The following is a 25,448-nucleotide window of genomic DNA, read 5'->3' as shown; positions in this document are numbered from 1 at the left end:
CTGGGAGATTAAATTCTAATGGGATTTTAGCTTTTTATAGACACACCGGATTCTTAAGTACCTCTTCGTTTTCTGCATGGGGGTGGGGTGGGAGGTGAGACTGGAGGCTATAAATCGTTCACGTCCTCTTTGCATTATCTGGCTTTCAGGAAGCGCATCCTAACCTGGGTTGTAGAGCCGGCGGCCGCCGTCAGGAGGGCCTGCGGTGCCTGCTGGTTTCCAGGCTGGAAAAGCTCCTTTCAGGCCCAGGAAGGCGTGAACAGCGCTCAGGTCCCAGCAGCGGCAGCGGGAAGGGGCTGCCAGGAGGAGGCCCAATCCAGGCAAGCGCTGCCCCTCAAAAGGATGCACCCCATCCATGGGGTGCAATGGCAACAGTCTATAGTGGCACCCCAGAAGTTTCATAGGACAGTAGACCCTGCGGACAGTTGATGAAACGAGCAGCCCGCATGCACATGGCAGGGGGGCATCGGTTGGGTTGCCAGCCCCCAGAGGTGCCGCTGAGTGACAGCGTATGCTCCTGAGAGCCACCTAAGGAGGAGTTAATGAGATGAGCCCCCAGAGGGGGTAGATATACCCGCCCCAAATCCCCATCATAGGCCAAAGCAGGCTGTTGAGCGGTTCTCCAAGAATAGCACTGGAGCTGGCCTCTGGTCAGAGCCTGCAGCAGATGGCACAATAGAGAGGCCCTCATCCTGGGAAGAAGGAGAAGCAGGGAGACTTTCTCAGCACTAGACACAGAGGACACCTTCTCGCAACTCCTTCCATATGCAAGAATGGTTGAGGGTGGTTGTGGGGGTGCCTCTGGAGGCAGAGATCCATATGGCGACGTCTCAGTATTCCATGCAGCTCACCCTCCTTTGCTGCCCCTGGCCTACTGCTTGGTCCTGCAGTAACTGTTCCCAGGGCTGTAGCCCAGGCATGCCGGGCCATTCTCCCCTCTCCTGCTCAATGGGGACCCTATGTTGGGTGGAAAGGTGTCATATACATGTCATAAATAAAAAAGAGCATAAGTAATGGATACCCACATGGCCCAGAGAGTGGCAGGGACACATGGGACTGGCCAGGTGTCCAGTGCCTCCCCTGTCCACGTCAGACGCAACCTGTGCAGGCTCTTGGCATCCACGGGGTGGTCAGTGCCTCAGCAAGGGGGCCTGGCAATGATCTTGAAAGTACGGTCTGTGCCAACCAAGGCCTCCTGCTCCTGGGCAACCCACACCGAGAGTCCCACTCACTCACATGGGGCTGTCTGCAGAAAACATCCCTTCCCAGGACTCTCACAGCGTCAAGGCTCCGGGACCCTCAGGCCCACGTGGGGCCTGAGGAATGGACCGTGGTGTGCCTGTGTTGTGTGCTGTGTGGCTGTGGGGAACACGAGCTGGGTCCAGTTCCCCTAGACCCAACACTTAAGGAAAGCAAAGGTCTATTTTGGCTCTTGGAGACTGGGTGGGAGAGGAAAGGGGAGCCAGCAGTTGCAGCCGCCTCTCCCCTGTCGTAGGCCCCACCCGCAGAAAGATACATTCCAGGAGTCTCGGGACAGACAATGCCTTTTGTCAGCTTCAGATAGTTGCGTAGATGTGCTCAGCACTGATGGCTCATGGGGTGGGTCACCGAGAGCATCCCCGCCTCCCCCCGCCGTGCTGCAGAAGGGGAGGGCTATGCTTACTGGCAGGCGCTGGGGAGTGACAGAGGAGCTGGTGGGGCCACAGCTGCAGCGCTGTGCAGGTGCAAGTCTGAGTGGCTAGTGAAAGCTGGTGTGGGTGCAAGCAATGGGATATGGGGCTTTGCTGACCACTCGGAGGCAGTGCCGTCACTGCCTCCTGATGCCTGCTGGTCAAAGCACCTCCCCTCTCTGCAATAGGGACACTTCCTGTGACCCCCTGTGTAACTGCCAGTGCCACAGATGGAAGAAGAACAAGAAGCTTGGCTGACTAAATTAGGTTGCTGCCCCTTGTTTCCTCTGAGAAATGCCCTCTTTCTTCCTCCCCAACTTATGACCCTGTTTCTCTGTCCTGAGGGCCACCACTGACCTCCAGCCACTCTCACCCTCTTTACAGGGCAATAGGAGCAAACTTTAAGGGACTGGAAACCCACACAGCCATCAAGTTCCCTTCTGGAGGCACTACTCAGTGGGGCCGCTGGCTCAGTCTCCTGGCCCGGCAACATCCATACTGTGTCAGAACTGCCCAGGTTTCCAGTGGCCAAAAGAGGAAGGGGTTTTTTTTGTAATAGGAATTTTACCCCCCAAATATGAGTCTCCTAAGGCCAAGGAAAGCTGTTAGCTTTTCTTCCTCCCCAACAGTGAGGAGCAGAGATGAAAGCAGACCCTGGGTGAGCCCTGCTTCCCACCTGCCCGCCACGGCCGCCACCCCAGCTGCTGGGAGTTAGGTTTCATTTTAGCTCAATTAGTTTTCTATGCCTTATTAAATAAACACACAGTTATTGTAAGTGTGATGGCCTGGCCTGGCCTGGCCTCCTATTTGCAGCCAGCAGTCAGTGGGGAAGGAGCAAAGACAGGGAGCCACGAGGCAGCTTATTTGAGAGCCATTTCAAGGGAACATTTTGGAGGGCAGGGGAGACTGCGGTGTTTGCTCGAGCTGGGGGGATGAGTCATGAGGCCAGGAAAAAATAAGAGAATATTAATGGGGAAGTGCCAAAGGCGCAGGTGGTGGAGGGATCAAGCAGCGAGTACCAATTGCAAAGATGTTGTAGACAGTGGAATAGAGGCCAGACTGCCAACTTTTCCCAAGCAGGGCCCCCAGTGCATTTAAAAAATGTAATATGCAGAATCCCGTGTCGGTGTCATTTGTTGAATTAATGCCTGGCATACAGCTGTTAAAGTCCTGCTAACCAAAACCAAAAAAGATGGCAACCTTAAACTGAAGGGCAGGGCTAACAATCTGACTGGGGGAGCCAATGGAAAGACCTGGAGTGGCCCCTCCCTTGAGGCTGCTTTCCGTGTGCCCAGAGCAACAAGGTGGCCCTGCTGTCTCTTCAGTTGCTGCTCCCAGGTTGCCTAGCAATGCATCTCCTTTCCCTTGACAGCTTATATAGCTTCCGAGGGGGCCTGGAAAGTGCAACCAAGAAATTCCGGCAAAGCTTTATATGTTGTATGTATGCTGTAGCACAGTGGTTAAGTGGTTTGGATGAGAACCAGCACTCTAGTGGTGAGTAGAGTGAATCCCACTACTGCCATGAGCTCGGTAGGTGGCCTTGGGTCAGCCACTCCTCTCAGCCCAGCTCCCCAGCTGCATTGTGGGGATAATAATAACACTAACTTGTTCACCCGCTTTGGGTGAGGCACTAATCTGTCTAGAAGAGCGGTATATAAGTGCAGTTATTATAATTATTGTTGTTATCGTTATTGTTACCATTACCGTTACCGTTATTGTTAACAGAATGGAGGCAGTGACAACATCAAATCCCAGCAAAAGGCCCAGGAAAGTGAGAACAGATAAGTTTGCAAGATGTATTGGGACTTAGGAGATAGATATCAGAATCCTGGGGGATTTGAATCTCTACCTTTTCTGGCAGGCAAAGTTCTTCAGAGCAACTTTTCTACAGCGCATCCCCCCAAGAGATTTCCGGGTCAGGCCAATGGCTGATCTGCCCCAGAGAGAAGGAAGCAGAGAAAAGGGAGAGGCCCTGGGGGCTTTCAGGGAAGGGGGGGTTTCTGTGCGTCTGGAGCAGCAAAGCCAGGGCTATCCCTCCCCCAGCACTATTTTGTCATGGGAAAATGGACTGGGGGAGGCAGGTGCCCTCCCTCACCCCCACAAGTGGCATTCTGAGCCCACTCGGGCCCTCTTGTAGTTTATAACAGCAACTCCCTGCAGCTGGTCTGTGGCTGTGGGGAAGTCCTGCTATGGAATCTAGAGCCAACTCTTTAAAAATCCACACATCTAGTTTGGCCCCAAGAAGCATTCCCACCAAAGGCAGCCCGTTCCCAGCCACTTGCAAGGAGAAAGATGTGCTCTCATCCAGCAGGACCGAATCCCCCTCCTGTCCGGGTGTGATAAATGAAAGGAGCCTGCGGGGTTGTAGTCTTGGAGCTGGGCGGGAAGCCTCTTCAGAGGAGATTCAGCATCTTTCCGTTGCTGACATGACCAGGAGCAGCCTGAAAGGGCAAGGAATGGTTTAGCCAGCAATAAGCAAACGTCTGATTTTTTATAAATAAAAGCTCTCTGGAAGGACTGACCTCACAAATATGATCACTAATGCATTGAGAAGCCTTTTCAGAGGAGAAACCAGCAGGAGGCCACATAATTGGCCAGAGCTCCACCACTGTTGTAGTTTTGCCCTTCAGCAAATACGGAATTGGCTTCAGCGCTGCCTCTTACTTGTAGCATTTGTGTAGAAAACACACTGTGGCCGAGAAGGCAGGATGCTTTCTTAAGCCCCGTGAATCCTGCTGAGAGGTCTGGGATTCCAGCAGGATTTGCAATTTGTGTTCACCAAAAGTCTGTTAGCCCTGAATACTCACAAGTGCCAAGAATTTCATCATGTAACCATCAGAATGTGCCCTGATGTCGAGGCATGTTGCTTTTTACCCAACCTTAGAAGAAATAAGGATCCGCCCATGTCTATGTGTGGTTTTGCTCTTCCAGGATGAAAGGGTTTCAACTTAACAGTGCCAACTGGACAGAAATGTGTCTTGTATTGATCAGTTATCTTTATTTTCAAGGTTATAGGCACAATTAAAACTGAATCCTAGACTGTTTTAAAAATACTTGGAAAATCTAGATCATCTCCACTGTTGTTGCTTTTGGATAAATTTTAACCACAACATGATCAGACCACATTTTGAGAATTAGAGGATGCTACGGCAAGGCATAGCAATATTTGTGAGTTGCCAGTCCCCCCACTTCTAAAGTTGGGAGTTTTCAAGAAGAGGCTGGATGAATACTTGTCAGAGATGCTTTAGGCTGATCCTGCACTGGGCAGGGGGTTGGACTAGATGGCCTGTATGGCCCCTTCCAACTCTATGATTCTATGATTCGAACTAGGCCAGGAATTAGGCCCTGTTCCTGGTGCTTCACATGTCAGTGCCAGAGGCACTGGTTGAAAACCAGAAGCTATGAGGTCCCAGTGAGGCCAAAATTGGCCCCAAGCACAGCAATGTTTGGCCGAGCTGATACCCTGTAGCTTCCCATTTTCAACTGGAAGTGATGTCATCGGTGCCACCGGAGCACACACCATTTTACTGGCAGGCTCCTGGCCTGCCTCTCCACTCTTCTCTGCCCCCTGCTGGCCAGGTGAGTGGGGGCAGGGTTGAAGGGTGGGGGTGGAGGACAGAAAGGCTGGAAAGACTCTTCAGGCCCACAGATTATTATCCCATCTGACTGTATTTCAGATGATCCCTCTATTCATCTACAAAAACTGAACTAGCGGATGTGAGAATTCTCCAGCTTGGCTGATCCTTTGACTGGCAATTTCCTTGCCTCATTGTTCGCTCTCTCCCTCCCTCTCCCTTACACACACACAAGCGTGCGCGTCTGGTAAAATTATTGCTCTGTAATTATGTACTGCATTTCATTAGTGATTAGACTAGGTCCAAATGTATTTCAGAAATTTCTTTTGCATTGGGGAAGCAAGGGTATTTTTGAAAAATCTCTTAGGTGAACAAAGGGAACAAATTTTGGTTTAGCCTATGTATGAATAAAATTTCACAAAAATATATGAATCGGTGTCCTGAAAGTGTCATTTTCCTACATAAGAGCTGAAAGATCCATCTTGAGATATTGGTTCCTCCTTGACTTCCCCAGGTTGACACTAAGACAGAAAATGCCCCAGGTAGAACTTGCTGTCATTCTAGGTCTGTCCAAATAACTGAGGCCTATTTCGTCTTCTGCATTCAAATGGAAGACATATTCCAAACCTTTTGCTTTTAGAGAATGAATGAATCTTCTCAGAGGATTCCCGCCCTGCCCCCGCCCCACCTGGTGCTTCTGAGGGAGTTGAGCTGGACACACTTCCCAGGAGGGGCCTGCTTCACAGTTTCTGGAAACCCTAGAAACAGGTGTTGGTGATGGATATAGATTTGAAGAAAAGGATTTTATATATTACTTTTATATATCACTTATATGCCTTGTACTTTTTTCCTACGCTCAGGAGCAAATGTAGTACTTGTAATGCAACCTGTAAGAATATGACACTTGAAACAAGAAGACCAAGAGAAGTATGCTGAAACTCTGCAAGAACTGAGAACTAATAGTATACTGCTTGTAGAGCTGCACTTATGAAGTATTATGCATATGTTATATTATTCTATAAGATTCCCAAAGGAACCAGTTCCAGAGAGCCTTTTGTAGAAAACTGATTTTTTTTTTTTTTGAAAAATTTTTATTGGGTTAGAACATTTTTATTTTTACATTACAATCAATTTTCCCCTAATTTTTCGTTTCTAACCCCCTCCCTTTCCCCCCCTTTTGTTGACTTCCAACAGCTTTCCCACCCTCTGTCCCTTTTCCCTTACTTCTATTAAATTCCTCTGTCTAAAACAGATATACATTCTCCATTATATTAAGCAGTGCATCATTAACTCCTTTAATTATTATACACCCAAACTATACGTCTTTAGATAAACAATTTATCCCATTTTCCAGTTTTGAATAATTCTATATAAACCTATAAAAATATATAAACCATAAAAATTTCCCACATTTAAATCAAACAATTTGATTTATTCTCTATATATTACTCATTTCAACTTTTTATGGTAATTCTATATAACTCCTCAGATACTCAATCAATTTAACTCTTCTATACATTCAGTTTGGTGCATATAAATCTTGTCAAAGAAAGAAAATATTGTTAGTTAGTCAATCCTCATGTTTAAACCTTATCATTAATTATTCTCTATCAGTTGACCTATACATATCTATATATATCTCAATCAATTAATCTAACTGCTTATAAATTCACATTTCTCTTCCTCCCCCGGTAAAGTCACCCCTCTCTTTTATACTTTTATTATATTTCAGTAGTTCTCAAACTGCCACAGTTTTCCTCCCACCTCCCATTTCTTCTCCAGGTATTGTTTCAGCTTCTCCCAGTCTGTGTTGAACTGCCCTGAGTCCAGATCTCTCAGTTTTCTTGTCATCTTGTCCATTTCAGCCATATACAGCAATTTGTAGATCCAATCTTCAATAGTTGGTACTTCTTGTACTTTCCATTTCTGCGCATACAAAAGTCTAGCTGCTGCAGTCATATAAAAAATCAACGTCCTATGATGGGCTGGAATTCCCTCCATTCCCAAGTTTAGCAGCAGGAGTTCTGGGTTCTTATTTATTTGAAACTGTAAAATTTCACTCATTTCTCTTATTATTTCCCCCCAGAACTGCCTAGCTACCTCACACGACCACCACATATGATAGAGGGAGCCCTCATGTTTCTTACATTTCCAGCATTTATTAGAAGTATTCAAATTCCCTAGCGCAATCTTCTTTGGTGTCATGTACCAACGATAGATCATTTTGAAAATGTTCTCTTTAATATTGATACATGTCGTTGTCTTCATTGTAGTTTTCCACAAGTATTCCCATGCCTCCATTGTTATTTCTTTATTGAAATTTATAGCCCATTTCACCATCTGTGTTTTAACTATCTCATCCTCAGTATACCATTTCAGCAATACTTGGTATACCTTGGATATTCTTTTCTTGTCTTCTTTAAGAAGGGTCTGCTCTAGTTCCGAGTTCTCTGTTCGTATGCCCCCTTTTGCAAAGTCTGAGTTGTATAAGTCTCTAATCTGTCTATACTGAAACCAATCATAGTTAGGTGATAGTTCCTCTTGTGTCTTTATTCTAAGTTTAGATACTTCAATCTTAGTTATTTCTTTGTACGTTAAACATTGTTGTTCATTATCCACAGCTCTCGGATCTATCACCTCATATGGAACCACCCACAAGGGGGTTCCTTCTTGTAGGTAAGTTCTATACTTCTTCCAGATTGTAAATAGACTTCTCCTTACAAAATGATGCAGGAACATCGAGTTGACCTTTACTTTGTCATGCCATAGGTATGCGTGCCATCCAAAAATTTTTTTATATCCCTCTAGGGCTAATAGTTTCTTATTCTTTAATGTCATCCACTCTTTTAGCCAAACTAGGCAGATTGCATCATGGTAAAGTCTCAGATTGGGCAGTTGCATTCCGCCTCTCTCCTTTGCATCTTGTAAAACTTTTACTTTCACTCGAGGCTTCTTGCCTGCCCAAACAAAATCTGATATTTTCCTCTGCCATTTTTCAAATTGTTTAGAGTCTCTGATGATTGGTATTGTCTGTAACAAAAACATTACTCTTGGTAACACATTCATCTTAACTGCTGCAATCCTGCCCAACCATGACAGGTTCAATCTATTCCATTTGATCAAGTCTCTCTCTATCTGAGTCCATAATTTTTCATAATTATTCTTGAACAAATCTATATTTTTTGCAGTCAGCTCAACTCCCAAGTATTTCACCTTACTAGTTACTTCACAATCCGTTGTTTCCATTAACAATTGTTGTTTCTGCTTAGTCATGTTTTTGCATAATATCTTTGACTTCTTTTTGTTAATGAAGAAACCTGCCAAATCTCCAAACTCCTTGATCTTGTCTATCACTTTTGGCATGTTCTCCAGTGGGTCTTCTACAATTAACATTATGTCGTCTGCAAATGCTCTGACCTTATATGAATAGTCCTTTATTTTTATTCCTCGTATTTCCTCATCTTGTCGAATTTGTATCATCAGAATCTCCAATACTAAAATGAACAACAATGGAGATAACGGGCAACCTTGTCTTGTTCCTTTACTAATCGTCAATTTTTTGGTCAATTCATCATTCACTACAATTGCTGCAGTCTGGTCTCTATAAATTTCCTTGATTGCTCTGACGAATCTTTCTCCCAGTTGTAGCTTTTCCATAGTGGCAAACATAAAGTCCCAGTTTAAATTGTCAAACGCTTTTTCAGCGTCTACAAAGAAGAAACCAACCTCTTTGTCACAACGCTTGTCGTAGTATTCAATAGCATTGATCACTGTCCTTAAGTTATCTCTTATTTGTCTGTCTGGCAAAAAGCCTGCTTGTTCCTCCTCTATGACTTCCGAGAGCCACCCCTTCAATCTCTCCGCCAATATCTTCGCAAAAATTTTATAGTCATTATTGAGTAGTGATATAGGCCTATAATTTTTCACGCTAGTCAGATCTTGGCCCTCTTTTGGGATCAATGATATATTCGCTTCGCTCCAAGTGTCTGGAATTCTTTGATCCCTAAAAACTCCGTTCATCACCTCTTTTAGGAATGGTGCCAGTTCATTGGCCATTGTCTTATAAAATTTAGCCGTAAGTCCATCTGGCCCTGGCGCCTTTCCTAGATTTGCGGATTGTATTGCCATATTTATTTCCTCATCAGTTACTTCACTGTTCAGCTTATTTCTCCAAGCTTCCGAGATCTCTGGAAGTTTGGTTTTCTCCAAATATGATGCTATTGATTCTTTGTTTACTTCTTTTTTATTATACAGCTTAGCGTAAAATTTATAAAAGGCTCTGCTAATGGTAGTCTGCTCCAAATACGTTTTGTTTTCTTCACAAATTTTATTTATTATTTTCTTTTCCCTTTTCTTCTTTAATTGCCATGCCAAATATTTCCCAGGTTTATTAGCACCCTCAAAAGCTTTTTGATTCAGTCTTTTAAGATTCCACTCCAATTCTTTGTTACTCATTGCTGTTAACTGTTCTTGAAGAATTTTGATTTCCTGATATATTTTCTTTTTCCCTGGTCTCTTTTTTAACTGTACTTCTTTGGCCTTTATTTTCTCCTCAATCTCTTGTCTTTTCTCCTCTTTCTTTTTCCTTGCTCTACCATTTAAGTCCATTAGTATGCCCCTTACAACCGCCTTGTACGCGTCCCAAACTTTACTGGTTGGTACTTCTTTATTCACGTTGTATTGTATAAAAAACTTAGTCTCTCTTCTCAGTGTTTCCATATTCTCACTTTCCTGTAACAGGTCCTCATTTATTCTCCAGGCTTTCCTTTTTCTCCTTTTTCCAAATTTCCACATAATTGGGTTGTGATCTGAGCCTACCATCGGCATTATTTCTACCTCCTTAGTCCATAGCGCTAAGTCCTTTGAGGCCCAGATCATATCAATTCTTGATAATGTAAGATGCCTTGCAGAATAAAAAGTAAACTGTTTGGTTTTAGGATATTCTCTCCTCCATACGTCTTCGAGAGTCTCTTGTTGAATCAACTCAAAAAAAAGCTTTGGCAATAGTCCTCTTTTCTTTTGTGCTTTTGTAGTCTTTTTGTCTAATTCCAAATCTGTCACTCCATTGAAATCTCCAGCAAGAATTATCTGGTCATATACAAGATCGTCTAGGTGCTTCCTTAAGTCCTCAAAGAAGCTTTCCTTTGCACCGTTAGGTGCATAAAGTCCGACTACCAACACTCTCTTTAAGTTCCAATTACATTCCACTGCTACAAATCTAGCTTCCACATCTCTCATAACAAATTTTGGCTGCAGCTCCTCTTTTATATACAACACCACTCCTCTTTTTTTCTTGTTGGAAGCCGCTACAAATTCTTTGCCCAATTTTCCAGATTTTAAATATTTTACATCCTGTTTTCTAATGTGGGTCTCCTGCAAACAAACAATATCACATTTTTGTTTTAGTAGCCAATGAAAAATATTTTTTCTCTTATTCGGTGAGTTTAGTCCATTTACATTCCAAGATAATACTTTACACTCCATATTCATGGTTTTGTTGGTAAGTCTTTTTCATTGTCCTTGATAAATCTCTCCATCTCCCGCTCAGATCTGATGCGTTTTTTTGCCCCTCCAAACTCAAAGGACACTCCTTCCGGTAACTCCCATCTGTATCTGATATTCATGTCCTTCAAAGTCTGAATTAGCACTCTATATTTTTTCCTGTCCAATAACACTGATCTGGGCAGTTCCTTCATTATAATAATCGTCTTGCCATCAATCTCCAATGGATCTTGAAATTGTTTGGTCACAATCCTCTCTTTCATATTTCTAGTTGTAAACTGCACAATCACATCCCTTGGTAGTTTCCTCTGGGTTGCAATTCTCGAGTTCACACGATACGCCACATCTAGGATAGCCACAATTTCCTCCTCCTCCTTCCCCAGGTAATCAGCCAACACCTCAGTCATCTGTTCTTGCGCTGACTTCCCTTCCACTTCTGGCAGACCGCGAAAACGAAGCTGCTTCTCCATGTGTTTAGTTTCTGCAACTGACATCCTCCCCTTCACCAGCCTCATCTCTGTTTGTTGCGTGTCTATTAAATTCTCCATCGCGTCTTCTACTGTTTTAACTCTCTGCTGCGTTCCTTGTAATTCACTGCTAATCGTTTCCACACCTTTTTTCACTTCTGACAGCTCCGACTTTACTGTCTGTGTAACTTCCTTGACCTCTTTAATAAGCTCCAATTTCGTGTCCTTAAGTTCTTTCATCATGTCTATAAGTTTTTTGTCCAAGTTTTCTATTGCCGATTGCCACTCTTTTTTCGACATCGTGGGGCTTGCTTTAGCTCGCTCCCACGAATCTGCTCTCTTCCTCAGCTCCGTGGCGTATAATTAAACGTTTTCCTTTTTTTTAAATGTCCCAATCTTTGCCAAAATTAATTTTTTATATCCAAAATGTCGGGCGTCTTTTCTCTATGGTTTCTCTATGTTATTATAATCCAAGATGGCCTACTTCCTCTTCCGCTGAAGCCACGACCCTTCCACTTTCAAAGATGGCGATTCCCCACTTCCTGTCCTTTGGCAAGGGCCGCTTCCCTCCAGCCACTCTATTGTTGTTACGCACTTCCTGTCTCCCGTCTTCCCACAGCAGGTCTCGCGATGGTGTCTTTTTCCCACAGCTCCAAAACCACAGGTATTCAAAACAATAGTCCGATTTTTGTAATAACTTCTTTAAACTTAGTCTCTTTTAAAATACAACTCCTGCCGAGTCTTCACCTCCTTTTCGCTAGTCTGTTGCAGTTTAAAAGTCTACTTTCTTTCCTCTCTGTTTTTGTCAATCTGTCCCGTTTCAAGAGATAGCGATCTTTACCTTCTCTCCAGCTTTCTCGGGTTGTAATCGCTGTTTCGATCTTAAATTCTCCTCTCGACTTCCCTCCCCGATCGAAGCTTGGGTATGTAGGTCTTATGCCAGCCGAATTGGCCCCAAAATTGCCGCAGAGATTATAGCCGACCCGTCGCAAGGTGGGACCTCAAGGATCGGGGGGGAGACTCCTTGTGTAGAGCCCCCCCTCGTCCGAGATCTAACTCACCCTGGGGTCTTGAGCGTTCTTTGCCTGCTCCCCGCCTGAGAGCAGTCGGCCGCGGGTTATTTTCACCCCTCCGGCCGGTTAAAACGGCAATCCGGTCAGCTCCACAAATGGAGCTGCGTTAGACCTCCATGAATCCCAAACCGGAAGTCTGTAGAAAACTGATTTGATGCAGCAAGCTGGTTTTGGCCTCCTGTGGCCTATTTTCCTTAAGGCAGAGAAGGAACTGGGGGAAAGGGCACAGAGGAAAACAAAAGAAAACATCCCTTCTTACCAACAGACTTCAGTTATCAGAGGGTACCAAGGTTGCCAGATTGAGACGCATTGGCGCTATTATGCCCAGAAGAAAGTAGGCGAGAGGTTAGAGGATGTCCTTCTAAATTGAGGACAAGATAAGGGGATGGCAGAATTTGGAATTCTCCCAAGTAGAAGCGCCAACCCAGAATTGCATCTTCAAATCAGAACTAACCCTAGATACTTTATGAGCCAATAAGATAACAGATATTAGAATATTGTAATATTGTTATGATTATCTGAAAGTATTAATTGTTTGACACCTCTATTGTAAGGGGTTGAGCCTTTACACACAAGGAGAACGTCTACTTCTGTGTAAGAAAAAGGGCTCATCCACTGGGTAAATAAAAACCATCTGTTTTGCTTCATTTCAAGAAGGACTCCTGGATTTTATTTTAACTTTTATTGTGGTTGGTCAGAAAAGGGAAAATGACCCACAAAGGTGCAAATTTTGTACGTAACATTGGGAAGGCTGTTTCTCTGTTTGTTTGTTTATTTATTTATGTATTAATTTAACTTACATACCGCCTGTCAGGCCCCTCACCGGTTGATCCTCCTCTATTCTGACTCGTCGCCTCCCCCCTTGAGGCTCAGCTGGGCCACAGAAATGGAAACGGGCATGACCTGTTTATATCACCACCCCCTCACTCTCTCTTTCTCACTCTCACTGGTCAACACCTCCCCAGTGTCTCCACCTCAGCCCAGCTCCAGAGCCCCTCTTTTATCCTTCCCCGTCACCCCCACCTCTGCCCCAGGGTCTTACATCCAGGGTGTTGCCCAGTTGCCAGGCTTCAGTCAGCCATTCACCTGCCTACCTGGCCCCTCTCCCTGGACCTTCATTGGCCGACAAGGAGTCTCACCCCCTCCAGGTGGTCTCGCTGCAGCCCAACTCTGCGTGCCCTCCCAGCCTCTCCTCAGTGGCCGTCCTGCCCTGCTGCCGTGGCCATCAATGCGCCACTAGCTCCAGTAAGGTCCTCCTGCCTTTGGCCTCCTCCGATGCTTGTCGATGCTGGTGCTGCAGCTGCAACCACTCCGTCACTGCTCCGGGGGCCCTGCAGGTCAGCTTCCTGCGGGCCAGGCCTTCTGCTGCTACTCCCTCCGGCGGTCCAGTAAGTTGGGGGCTCTTGCTGCTCCCTGGTGTGGGGCCAGTGTTGCAAGGTCTGATATTTAGCCATTATGGGATTAATGTGTTTCCCTAGTGTTTCTATTGTTTGTGTTGACCTGGAAGAAAACCTGGCACAGAGCCAATAGTCTTATCTGTTTCAAAGCCTGGGAAATGGAGATGTGTTTGTAAACTGTTATTGGCCAATAGGTGAGGTGACTTCCTTCCTAAAGGTCAAGAAGAAGAACAACAAGAAGAAGAATCTCCATTATTCATGCTGTTTTAAGTTTATACTCCATAGTGTCAAAATGTAGGGGATAGAGTTCTTTATTTTGTAGGAACCCCATGTACCTTTTCCCTTTAGAAGTAAACTTTTCTGAAAAATCAAACACACGTCTGACTCTCTATTGATTCAAGATTCATTGCAACTCTGATTTTAAGCTATTTTAACCCATTTCCCCCAACGCCCCTGGGGCCTGGGGCCGGGGCAGCTGCAATCGGGCCCAGTGCTTGGGTGGGAAGCTGCCGCAGGCCTGGGACACCGCCTCTCCACCATGTTTAGTGCTTGAGGCAATTTACAGCATACATATAGAAACATGATTAAAATAATACGAATACAAACATTAAAATTGGTGGCACAATATTAAATTAGGAGCACAAAGATTAAAAACCAATAATACAATAGAATACAAACATTAAAACTGATGGATCTCAAAGAGCAGCACCATCACTCAATCCTACGCATGCCCATTGCCTATAATAAATAATAAATTATACAGAGTCAAATCAATAAAAATATCAGACTCAGGCTCCAAATGTGAGAAGAAACATCTCTGCTTTGAAGGTAAGGTTGCCAGGTCGCTCCATCTTTCGATTTGTGTGTGTGTGTTTGTGTGGGAACCTGGTACTTACCTTGTGTCAGCAGCATGCTCCTCTTTGAGCGTGTGCCCCGGACCCTGCTTGATGACATCACTTCCAGAAGTGATATCGTCTCACTGGCCAATGGGAGCACTCCCACACTCCATGTGGGGCCAATTCACTACATAAAAATAAGGTCTTTGGCAAACTTTAAAGGAATTTGAGTCAAGAGTAATACCTTTTCTGAATGTTGAGACTTCAACTACCCTGCACATATGTAGAGTGCTTTTCCACGCAGTAACCACATTTGTCAGCTTACCTGTAGGTAGTGCTGTTCACTTTGGAGTGCTTTGGTCATTCTATACAGGTTCTAATCATTCTGTGTTCTGGGATTTGAGTCCCGTGGCACCTTAGAAACCAACAAGATTTTCAAGGTATAAGCTTTTGAGAGTCAGAACTCCCTTCCTCAGACAGAGATAGGAGTAGAGATCCTGAGCGTTTATATCCCAATAAGGAAGCGGGAGGGCTGAAGCAAAGAAGAGACTCTGGATGCAAAGTTACAATGCAGCTTGATTACAGCAGAAATCAGCATTTGTAGCGAGATAAAAATCACGTGTCTTTATTCAGCCCCTGGGGCCCGAATGTTCTGAACTTGTGAATGAACTCATGTTCAGCAATTTCTTGTTGCAATCTGCCCTTGAAGCTTCTTTGTTCGAAGAAAGCCACTTTTAGGTCAGAAGTGGAATGCCCTGGAAGATTAAGAGGTTCTTACACTGGTATTTGAGTGTTGTGATTTTTAATATCAGATTTGTGTCCATTTATTCTTTTGCATAGAGATTGACCTGTTTGTCCTATGTAGAGTGGAAGGGCATTGTTGACACTAGATAGCATATATCACATTGGAAGATGAGCAAATGAATGAACCTGAGATGGTATCAGCTCTAATCAAGCTGCGTTGTAAAGGAAGAACACAGGCAGGTGGGGCAGGTGGGTGGAAGGCTAAGAAGGGGAGCCTAGTAGCGAGAATGCTCCTCCCCATTCTTGCGACTAGGCTCCCCTTCTTAGCCTCCTACCCAACTGCCCATGTTTCCTTCCTTTGCCCCCTTGCAAGCTCTCCCACCAGCTGCAGCCACAGCTGCCCATGCTGCCTGCAAGCCCTTTCCCCGATGGTGCTGGGTAGAGGTGGGCACGATCCACAAAAAAAATACCGATCAAGCTGATTGTGGATCGGCGCCGGCGACAATCCCGAATTAACGATCCACACCGGTCATCTCCCATTTCCAGTCTGTGGATTGTGGATTGTGGATTGTGGAGGCAAAAGTGGAGGGGCGCACTGCTGTTCCCAGCGATACAGGAACGGTGGCTGATGCCGGCGGCATCTGTGTTTGTGTTTGGCTGTCTGTGTTTGGCTGTCAGAGCTGCCTATCAGGGTTTGCAGGGATGAGATTGGAGTGCCCATGGCTACAGAACACCCCCTTCCCCCTCCCTCCCTTGGGTGTCTTCTCCCAGCTGGTGACTGCGTTGATGCTCTGTGGTTGGAAGGAAGCCCTGCTGATCAAGGCAAGCTGGGCTTCCATTCGGGTTTCCAGGGTGACAGAAGGAGGGCAAACACAGCTCAGGCATTCCCCTGGTTCCGTTGCCAGGGGAATAGATTGCTGGCACCTGAATGTCTGGCTTCCCGATCCGAGCACGATCGCCCCGATCAAGCCCTGATCCAGCCCCCCTCCCTGCCGTTGGATCATTGGCCGTACCCAAGCACGATCCGCCGGGTCCCGATCCTGCAATCGCCATTTTATTGTGGTTTTTTCCTGATCGTAATGCGGATCATGCCCTTCTCTAGTGCTGGGTGGGGTGCAGCTAGGAGCGCCACTGCCATGGCCACCAGGAATGCTGATGCTTTGTGCACCACCAACACGCCTTTCTCCAGTGGCATCTCGGAGCAGAGGTGACAAAGTACTCACAAGTTGTTTGACTTTAAGCATCCACCTCGTTTGTTATAACTGAAGGGACCTCGTAAAAATTGGTGATAGATTCCTGCGGTTACCGGCCACTTGCATAGCTGTTTTTCTTGCCTGCTAATTCCCCAGCCCCCAAATTCTTTTATTGTAAGGAGACCAGTTCCGGTAACATAGTGTCATGGGCTGGTTTCAGGACTTTGAGGGGGGGGGGGCTGAGCAGAGAGGATTCCTGGTGCCACTACTAGGCTCCCCTTCTTGCCCTCCCACCCACGTGCCTCTGCCTGCCTGGGTGCCCTTCCTTTGCCCCCTTTGCAAGCTCTCCCACCACCTGCAGCCACAGCTGCCCATGCTGCCTGCCTGCCCTTTCCCTGATGGTGCTCGTTGGGGTGCAGCTAGCAGCGCCACTGCCATGGCCACCAGTAATGCTGACGCTTTGTGCACCACCAACACGCCCTTCTCCAGTGGCAGCTGGGAGCAGAGGTGACAAAGTACTCACAAGCAGGCAGTGGAATGGCATGAGTGCAGGCATTAGAGGAGATTAGAGGGCCCTTGGATGACCAAGGCATAAAAGGATTACTAAAGGGTGATAGGGAAATGGCCGAGAAGCTGAATGCGTTCTTTGCTTCTGTCTTCACTGTGGAAGATAAGAAGTGCATGCCCACTCCGGAAGCACTGACTTTGGGAGGGGTTTTGAAAGACCTGAGTCACATTGAGGTGACGAGAGAGGAGGTTATGCGACTGCTAGATAATTTAAAAACTGATAAATCACCGGGCCCAGATGGCATACATCCAAGAGTTCTGAAAGAACTCAAGTGTGAACTTGTAGATCTCCTCACAAAAATATGTAATCTGTCATTAAACTCTGCATCTGTTCCTGAGGACTGGAAGGTAGCTAATGTTGTCCCCATCTTTAAAAAAGGTTCCAGGGGAGATCCGGGAAATTACAGGCCAGTCAGCCTGACGTCAATACCGGGTAAGTTGGTGGAAACTATTATCAAAAATAAAATTAGTGGGCACATTGATGACCAAAAGCTGATGAGGAAAACTCAGCATGGGTTCTGTAAGGGAAGATCTTGTCTCACCAATCTGTTAGAGTTCTTTGAGGGAGTGAACAAACAAGTGGACAAGGGAGACCCGATAGATATTGTTTATCTTGACTTCCAGAAAGCTTTTGACAAAGTTCCTCATCAAAGGCTCCTAAGTAAGCTCAGTAGCTATGGGATAAAGGGCCAAGTCCTCTTGTGGATCGAAAACTGGCTAATTAATAGGAAACAGAGAGTGAGTATAAACGGGCACTTCTCACAGTGGAGGGTGGTGAGCAGTGGGGTGCCACAGGGGTCGGTATTGGGTCCAATGCTTTTTAACTTGTTTATTAATGATTTGGAATTGGGATTAAGCAGTGAAGTGGCTAAATTTGCAGATGACACGAAATTGTTCAGGGTGGTGAAAGCCAGAGAGGATTGTGAGGCACTCCAAAGGGATCTGTCGAGGCTAGAAGAGTGGGCATCCATGTGGCAAATGAGGTTCAATGTAGCCAAGTGCAAAGTAATGCACATTGGAACCAAAAATCCAAAATATAAATACAAGTTGATGGGGTCTGAACTGGCGGAGACTGACCAAGAGAGAGATCTTGGAGTCATGATAGGTAACTCACTAAAAACGTCAGCACAGTGTGCGACTGCCATAAAAAAAGCTAATGCTATGCTAGGGGTTATTAGGAAAGGGATTGAAAACAAATCAGCCGGTATCATAATGCCTCTGTATAAATCGATGGTGAGGCCTCATTTGGAGTACTGTGTACAGTTCTGGTCGCCACACCTTAAAAAAGATATCATAGCACTGGAAAAAGTACAGAGAAGGGCAACTAAAATGATTAAAGGGTTGGAACACTTTCCCTATGAGGAAAGATTGAGGCGCTTGGGGCTCTTTAGCCTGGAGAAAAGACGACTGAGGGGAGACATGATAGAGGTTTACAAGATAATGCACGGGTTAGAGAAGGTAGAGAAAGATGTGTTTTTCTCCCTTTCTCACAATACAAGAACTCGTGGGCACTCTATGAAATTATTGAGCAGTCGGGTTAGAAAGAAAATACTACTTTACACAAAGGGTGATAAACACATGGAATTCGTTGCCACAGGAGGTGGTGGCAGCTACAAGCATTGCCAGCTTCAAGAGGGGACTGGACAAATATATGGAGCAGAGGTCCATCAGTGGCTATTAGCCACAGGAGATAGATGGTATTCTCTTTGTGGGGAGGTGGTGCTCTGTTGTCTTGGTGCTGGAAGGAAGGCAGTGGGAGGGCTTCTGGTGTCCTGGCCTCACTGACAGTCCTTTAGATGGCACTGGATTTCTAGCCACTGTGTGTGACAGAATGTAGGACTGGATGGGCCACTGGCCTGATCCAACATGGCTTTGCTTATGTTTTTATGTTCTTATGTGTGAGTAGGGAGTCAGGCCCCACCAGTTGCTTCAGGTCCTGGCAGCTGCCCCACCTCACCATGTCCTGATGCACATACAGAAAGCTGAGGAAGCGATGGGGACTTGAGCTCTGGGAAGCAACCTCAAGTCAAATCAGACCAACTCTTGCAACCAGCTGGTTCAGTTTCAAGCATTTCCTTTATGGGTGGACAAGAGTTTTCATTGCTTGTAAGTTGAGCAAGTTCTTTGGAAAGGCAGCACAGAAATGTTCTGAATCAGTCAATCAACCAATCAGTCAATCCTTTTAACAGAATTTGTCTGCAGAGAAGTGGCAGAACGTCCTCCTTTCACACCCGCCCGTACAATGTGGAATAATGAGTATTTGTGCCTTCAGAAGGACTCGGTTATTCCTATGCCAGTGAGAAACACCATCTATCGGCACGGAAGCTTCCAGTTCCTGGGAGGGCCTGGTGTTTTTTTCAGACACGGGAATAACAGAGGCACAAGAATCAGGAGAACTTGCAGTGGACTTTAATTGCCAATCTTTGTCTGAAAGAGGCCAATCTTCCTGCGTTCAGCAGCTGGTGAACAATTACCCTAATGAACTCCCTTGGGCTTTCCCAGCCCCTGGTGCCGCTTTCACAAGGTTCACTGTTCCTTGAGACTTTAAAGCATCTTTTGTTATCCGCTAAAGACTGCTTCAAGGTACCATTAAAAAGGGAATTAAATTAATTAAAAAGAGGCTTATACAAAGTAGCCTTTCCCGTTTATGATATGCTTTCCATTTGGGGTTCCATTGCCTTGGGCTGGAATGTGTGCCATGAATTGATTCCAAGGCCACACTAGCCATAATTTCGGACGATGTTTTCTTTCTTTTTAGCCACACAGTAAAGCTTCACAATCAGGAAATGTGGAGCAGGGATTAGATATTAAACCCTCCGATCCTGCAACCGAATGACATTTTCTGGAGATGACACTAAGCATGCAGAAAGTAGCACTCTCAATCAGGACTTCCATTGTTTGTGGACAAATTATTTCTCTTTGTCACATTATCACCCCACACCTGGGACAGCCAGCCTGGTGACAGCTTTATGGGATCTGGTGGGGGTCTGGGCACTGTTTTAAGCCCAGGTCAGTGTGGGGTACTGGTATGTTGCTTTTTAAGCCCTTATAAGGTTTGTCTCTGCTCTGGCATGAGTTTTGGAGAAAATGGACACAAATACAAATAAACAAGTGTGGACCTGTGAGACATGCAAGGAGGTCCTACCTAGAGATGGGCACGAACAGGAAAAAAAACCTCAACATGATGTTCGTTGTTCGTTGCCATCCACGAACAGGGATTCACAAACATCGATGGACATGACATGTTCACGAACATGTTTGTAGTTGGAGGTTCGTGGGAGCCAGAACAGCCACCTTGGGACTTAGCTGAACATGAGCCGGGGAAAGGCATGATCCATGGGTCTCCCCCTTTCATGTCATGTTCTGTTTACAGTGGCAAAAACTGGACTGTCTGCTGGAAGCTATTTTGAAGGGTTACAAACTGACCTTCCCAATGTCCAATATCCACCAAATTTGCAGGGGACAGAGTGCTCACTGTCCTCTGAAGACCCCTCAAGTTTCAGAGAGATTGTGCCCCAGGAAAGGCATGATCCATGGGTCTCCCCCTTTCATGTCATTTTCCCTTCACAGTGGCAAAAACTGGACTGTCTGCTGGAAGCTACTTTGAGGGGTTACAAACTGACCTTCCCAATGTCCAATATCCACCAAATTTGCAGGGGACAGAGTGCTCACTGTCCTCTGAAGACCTCTCAAGTTTCAGAGAGATTGTGCCCCAGGAAAGGCATGATCCATGGGTCTCCCCCTTTCATGTCATTTTCTCTTCACAGTGGCAAAAACTGGACTGTCTGCTGGAAGCTACTTTGAGGGGTTGCAGACTGACCTTCCCAATGTCCAATACCCACCAAATTTGCAAGGGACATCATCTTCACTGTCCTCTGAAGACCTCCCAAGTTTCAGAGAGATTGCACCCCAGGAAAGGCACGATCCTTTCATTTCATGTTCTCTTCACAGTGGCAAAAACTGGACTGTCTGCTGGAAGCTACTTTGAGGGTTTACAAGCCAGAAGGAAAGCCAGAAGGAGTTCAGACAGAGTTCAGACAGTCCATGCCTATGTTGCCAGGGGAATTGATTGAAAGGCACCAGACTGTCTGGCTTTACGAACGGCTGACGAATGCCATAAAGAGGTCTTGCAACGAACACATGTTCGCCGGGAACGGGGCCTCACGAACAGCTTGCTCGCGAACAGTGAATTGGGCTGTTTGTGGGTTTTTTTGGTTCATATTGCTGTCCATGCTCATCTCTAATCCTGCCCCACCCCCAACTCACTCATGGCTTTGGTCTGGTGCCCCGCTGGTCCCCCTCCAGAGACCCAAGAGAAACTCGCAGAGGAGTATAATCTTGCAACCCTCCCTGCCAATCTGGGTTCCTGCTCACCCCCTGCCCACCTTCCCATCTGCTCCCCCCCACTCTGACTTCCCAGCCTCAATGACACTCTGTTGACCGGCCACCCACTGAGCCCCTGATGCTCTGGCCTCCTGTCCACTCCTCCTCTGCCACTCAGCTGTAAGGATCTGCCAAGCAACTCTCAAAAGACTTCACTGCAGGCAGTAAAAGCTGCTAGTATCATGAGCTTACTCCGTCTTTGCCGGGAATAATATTCACACGTAAGCACCAAACATATATAGGCTTCCAAAGCTTGGGCAAATTCTAAAGTCTCTCTCCCCACCCCTGAGTCTAATGGTCAGCTAAGCTCTGTGGGGAAAACATCTAAGCAGGAAAACAGCAGAGCAGATGTATGGGATTTTCAAGGTTTTGGTGTCTGTGCGGGTGCCTCTTCCCATACCGAGGAGAGAGGGCCCTGGTGCAGTTCAGAGGAGCATACAGATAACAGCAGAAACAACTGCCTCCCTTGCAGAAGACAAGGCGAGTAACATTTGCAGTCCAGTCAAAGAATAGCCTCAACATTTAACCATAACCATAATGTAAAGCATTAGGATACAATTCTAACAGCAGGGTGTTGCTGGGTATGACAGGTGATGCGTCTGACATCAGCCCACCCAGCTGTGAGGAGTAATGGAGGCAGTGACTCCTGTCTCCTTCCCTGCTTCCCTGCGGCACTGCCTCCTTCAGTTCTTTTGGTGGGCTAATGAAGGCTTACACACACAGTGCTCATCCATTTGGTGGGGGTTTAACCCGTCCTCATTTTTAACTTTTCAGGGTTTTTTTCTGCAGTTTGCTGAAGAATCCCCCTTTTCTCCCCCACTGGGGAACTGGCAGCCCTATTCCAGAGGTGCCATCACCAAGAAAGCCCTGTCTATGTTTCTCCTTCTATCTTGGTACAGTGAAGTGATGTCATCCTTAGTCACATGACAATCAGTACTGGAATGGATCAAGGTGAGCAAGTGAAGCTTAGTCCAGTCAAAAGAGACAGGATGCCGGCGGGAGTCACTGGAGATGAACATGGATGTTAACAATGGCCTGTATGTGACATGGTCACACTTCCCCGTAAAGATCAGGGGATGGATCCAGACTAAACTGGCAATTTCGAATTGCTCCTCCTGCCACAGACCCTACTCATGTCATTCCTCAGGACCCGTCTTTCCCCAGAGAAGTATACCATGGACATCAGTGGGTTACAGGGGTGGGGACAGGAAAGTTCTGATTTGTTGATAAAAAATGTAGTCTAGATCCAACCCTAGGGCTACAGTTTAGGAGAACTCCTGGCCCCTGCCTTGCAGCTAGGCTCCCCAAAGTGACCATGGTCTAGAGTGCTTGTTTCACCTCTGGCTGACTCTGTAGCTGTGCCCTCTGTTCAAAGACTAGCGTGTTGCCTCCGCTGCCCATGTTTTATTGAATTCTAGACTAGACAGCTGTGATGCGCTATTTGTGGGGCTGCTACTGGACACAATTCAGAAATTTCAGTTAATACAAAATACTTCTGTCTGGTGTTGGAAGCCATATACATGGGCTTCCTTCGGTTTTCTGGACCGAGTTCCAGGTTGCTAACCCTACATCTACTTCAGAGGACGTTGAAAACATTTTGTTTAAAATTGCCTTTTTAACTGATTCCTGCCTCTGCTATGATTTTCATGGTTATAATTACTGCATTTTTATTGTTATGCTTTTGCTTTTCTTACTATTGTAATGTTACATTTACTCTTTTTATTGTTTCTGTATACTATTTTGAAATACCTAAAAAGTGGTCTAGAAACCAACCAACCAACAAAAAACACCGGAAGAAATCTCTAAACAACTATAGAGCTATTTGAGTGATTTCATGACAGGGCATTCAAGCAAATTTGATGCCCTACCTCTGTTTTTAGAAAGCAAAGCCTGGTTTACATATGCTTGTTTGGTGTGGTGCCACTTTGGTGTAGTGGTTAAGAGCGCGGGACTCTAAGCTGGAGAGCCGGGTTTGATTCCCCGCTCCTCCACTTGAAGCCAGCTGGGTGACCTTGGGCTAGTCACGGCTCTCTGGAGCTCTCTCAGCCCCACCCACCTCACAGGGTGTTTTGTTGTGGGGATAATAATAACATACTTTGTAAACCTCTCTGAGTGGTCATTAAGTTGTCCTGAAGGGCAGTATATAAATCAAATATTATTATTATTGTTCTTGTTGTTCAACACCTGATGGTTTCTTGCTTGTGTGAATGGGTGAACCTATCACAAGGGGATCCCTCATCTAGAATATAATCTTCTTGACTAAAAATTAGCCACTTCTATGTATTGTCGAAGGCTTTCACGGCCGGAGAACGATGGTTGTTGGGGGTTTTCCGGGCTGTATTGCCGTGGTCTTGGCATTGTAGTTCCTGACGTTTCGCCAGCAGCTGTGGCTGGCATCTTCAGAGGTGTAGCACCAAAAGACAGAGATCTCTCAGTGTCACTGAGAGATCTCTGTCTTTTGGTGCTACACCTCTGAAGATGTCAGCCACAGCTGCTGGTGAAACGTCAGGAACTACAATGCCAAGACCACGGCAATACAGCCCGGAAAACCCCCAACAACCATTAGCCACTTCTGTTGGCTTGTTGCATTCTACAATACAAAGCCTTCAGTGGACCTTCAGTCTAAGAGGAGTTTTCTTGAAATGGAGGCCATCCCCAAGGAAACGTGTCCTCCTTTCTGAAGTCCTGTCATCTCTGTCAGGTTCTGGCGTCCTGAAGGCATGTTGTAGACCCGCTTCATCTGAAAATATACAGTGATTGATTTAAGCAGCCAGCAATTAGCAGCGCCCTGATGGCTGCCTGCTGTCTTAAATTCTTCACCCTATTATCTCTTGCTGCTGGCTGCCTATCTCTGTGGAGAAGAGTTAGCTTGATTTCTGGATGATGAACGAGGTTTTCCCAGCAGGCCCGACATTGGCTTGCTGTCTACTGAACGTCATCTCTTGGATATGAGTGTAAACTGGGATCACCACCAGGCTAGCTTTGACTTTGGAAGGAACACACAGCCCAGCACTTGCTCTCTTCATACTCATATTTGTATGAAGCACTTACAATTCAACTATGCATTGTACAAGAACGCAATAGACAGGTTCCAGTCAGAAAAGTTTATAATGCAATAGACATGAAAAAGGAAGAAGGGGCAAGGGAAAGAACCCCCGACCAGCAAAATGCAGATCTGTGGAGGTGACATTATAATGAGGTGAAATGGTCATTGCAAGATGGGGAGAAGAGCTGCCAAGAGCGCTCAGTCCCAGGCACACCAAGGGAGGATACTTGCTGTCTTGCCTCACCCCAGAATAGCTGGCCACCCACAGAGTAGCAGCTGGGTTTTCTAGCTTTGAGAGATTCATGCATACTAACCAAGTCAATGGATGAATTACTTTATCTCCTGTAAATATTTATTCTGGGCTGGGCTTATGCTGCACCAAAGATTTAGCTGTTCCTTCCTTCTTTGGCATAAAGGAAGGTCTTTCTCATGGCCCTGTCGTCTGGTGGCAGCTTTGTTAACCCGTCTAGTGCTGAATTTTGAATATCAACTCATGGCCAGGCAACTGCGTGAACCTGCTGGGATGCGTGTAACTGAGCCCAGAATGAGCCAGTTCCTTTCCATGGAGGTTGTGTCGGGCTGTGTTCAAAGAGATCAACAGTAACATCTTGCATTAAGTATCTGTGTAGGAAGCTAGTGTGAGGGTTTAAACAGAGACCTCATGCAGTCTGACTGTTGAGGAGGGGAATAATTTGGCAGCATAACAGGTGAAAGAGCTGAGGTGGGACAGCAGGCTACAGAAGGAAAGCTGTGGGAGAATATGACTAGGTTGTGAAACTGAGTTTTTGCCAAGGGGATTGAGAGAAAAAACAGAGTAAGATGACCCCCACTCTCCCGGCCTTCTGCAAACTATGCAAAACAGAAGAGCAAGATTCAGATCCAATAGCATCTTAGAGACCAACTAGATTTCTAGGTTATGAGCTTTCTAGAGGCAAAGCTCATACTATGGAAATCTAGTTGGTTTATAAGGTGCTACTGGACCTAAATCTTGCTCT

Source organism: Eublepharis macularius, chromosome 13 (assembly GCF_028583425.1).
Source record: "Eublepharis macularius isolate TG4126 chromosome 13, MPM_Emac_v1.0, whole genome shotgun sequence".
Lineage (NCBI taxonomy): Eukaryota > Metazoa > Chordata > Lepidosauria > Squamata > Eublepharidae > Eublepharis > Eublepharis macularius.
The sequence above is the reverse complement of the archived record's forward strand: the minus strand, read 5'-3'. Positions refer to the sequence as shown.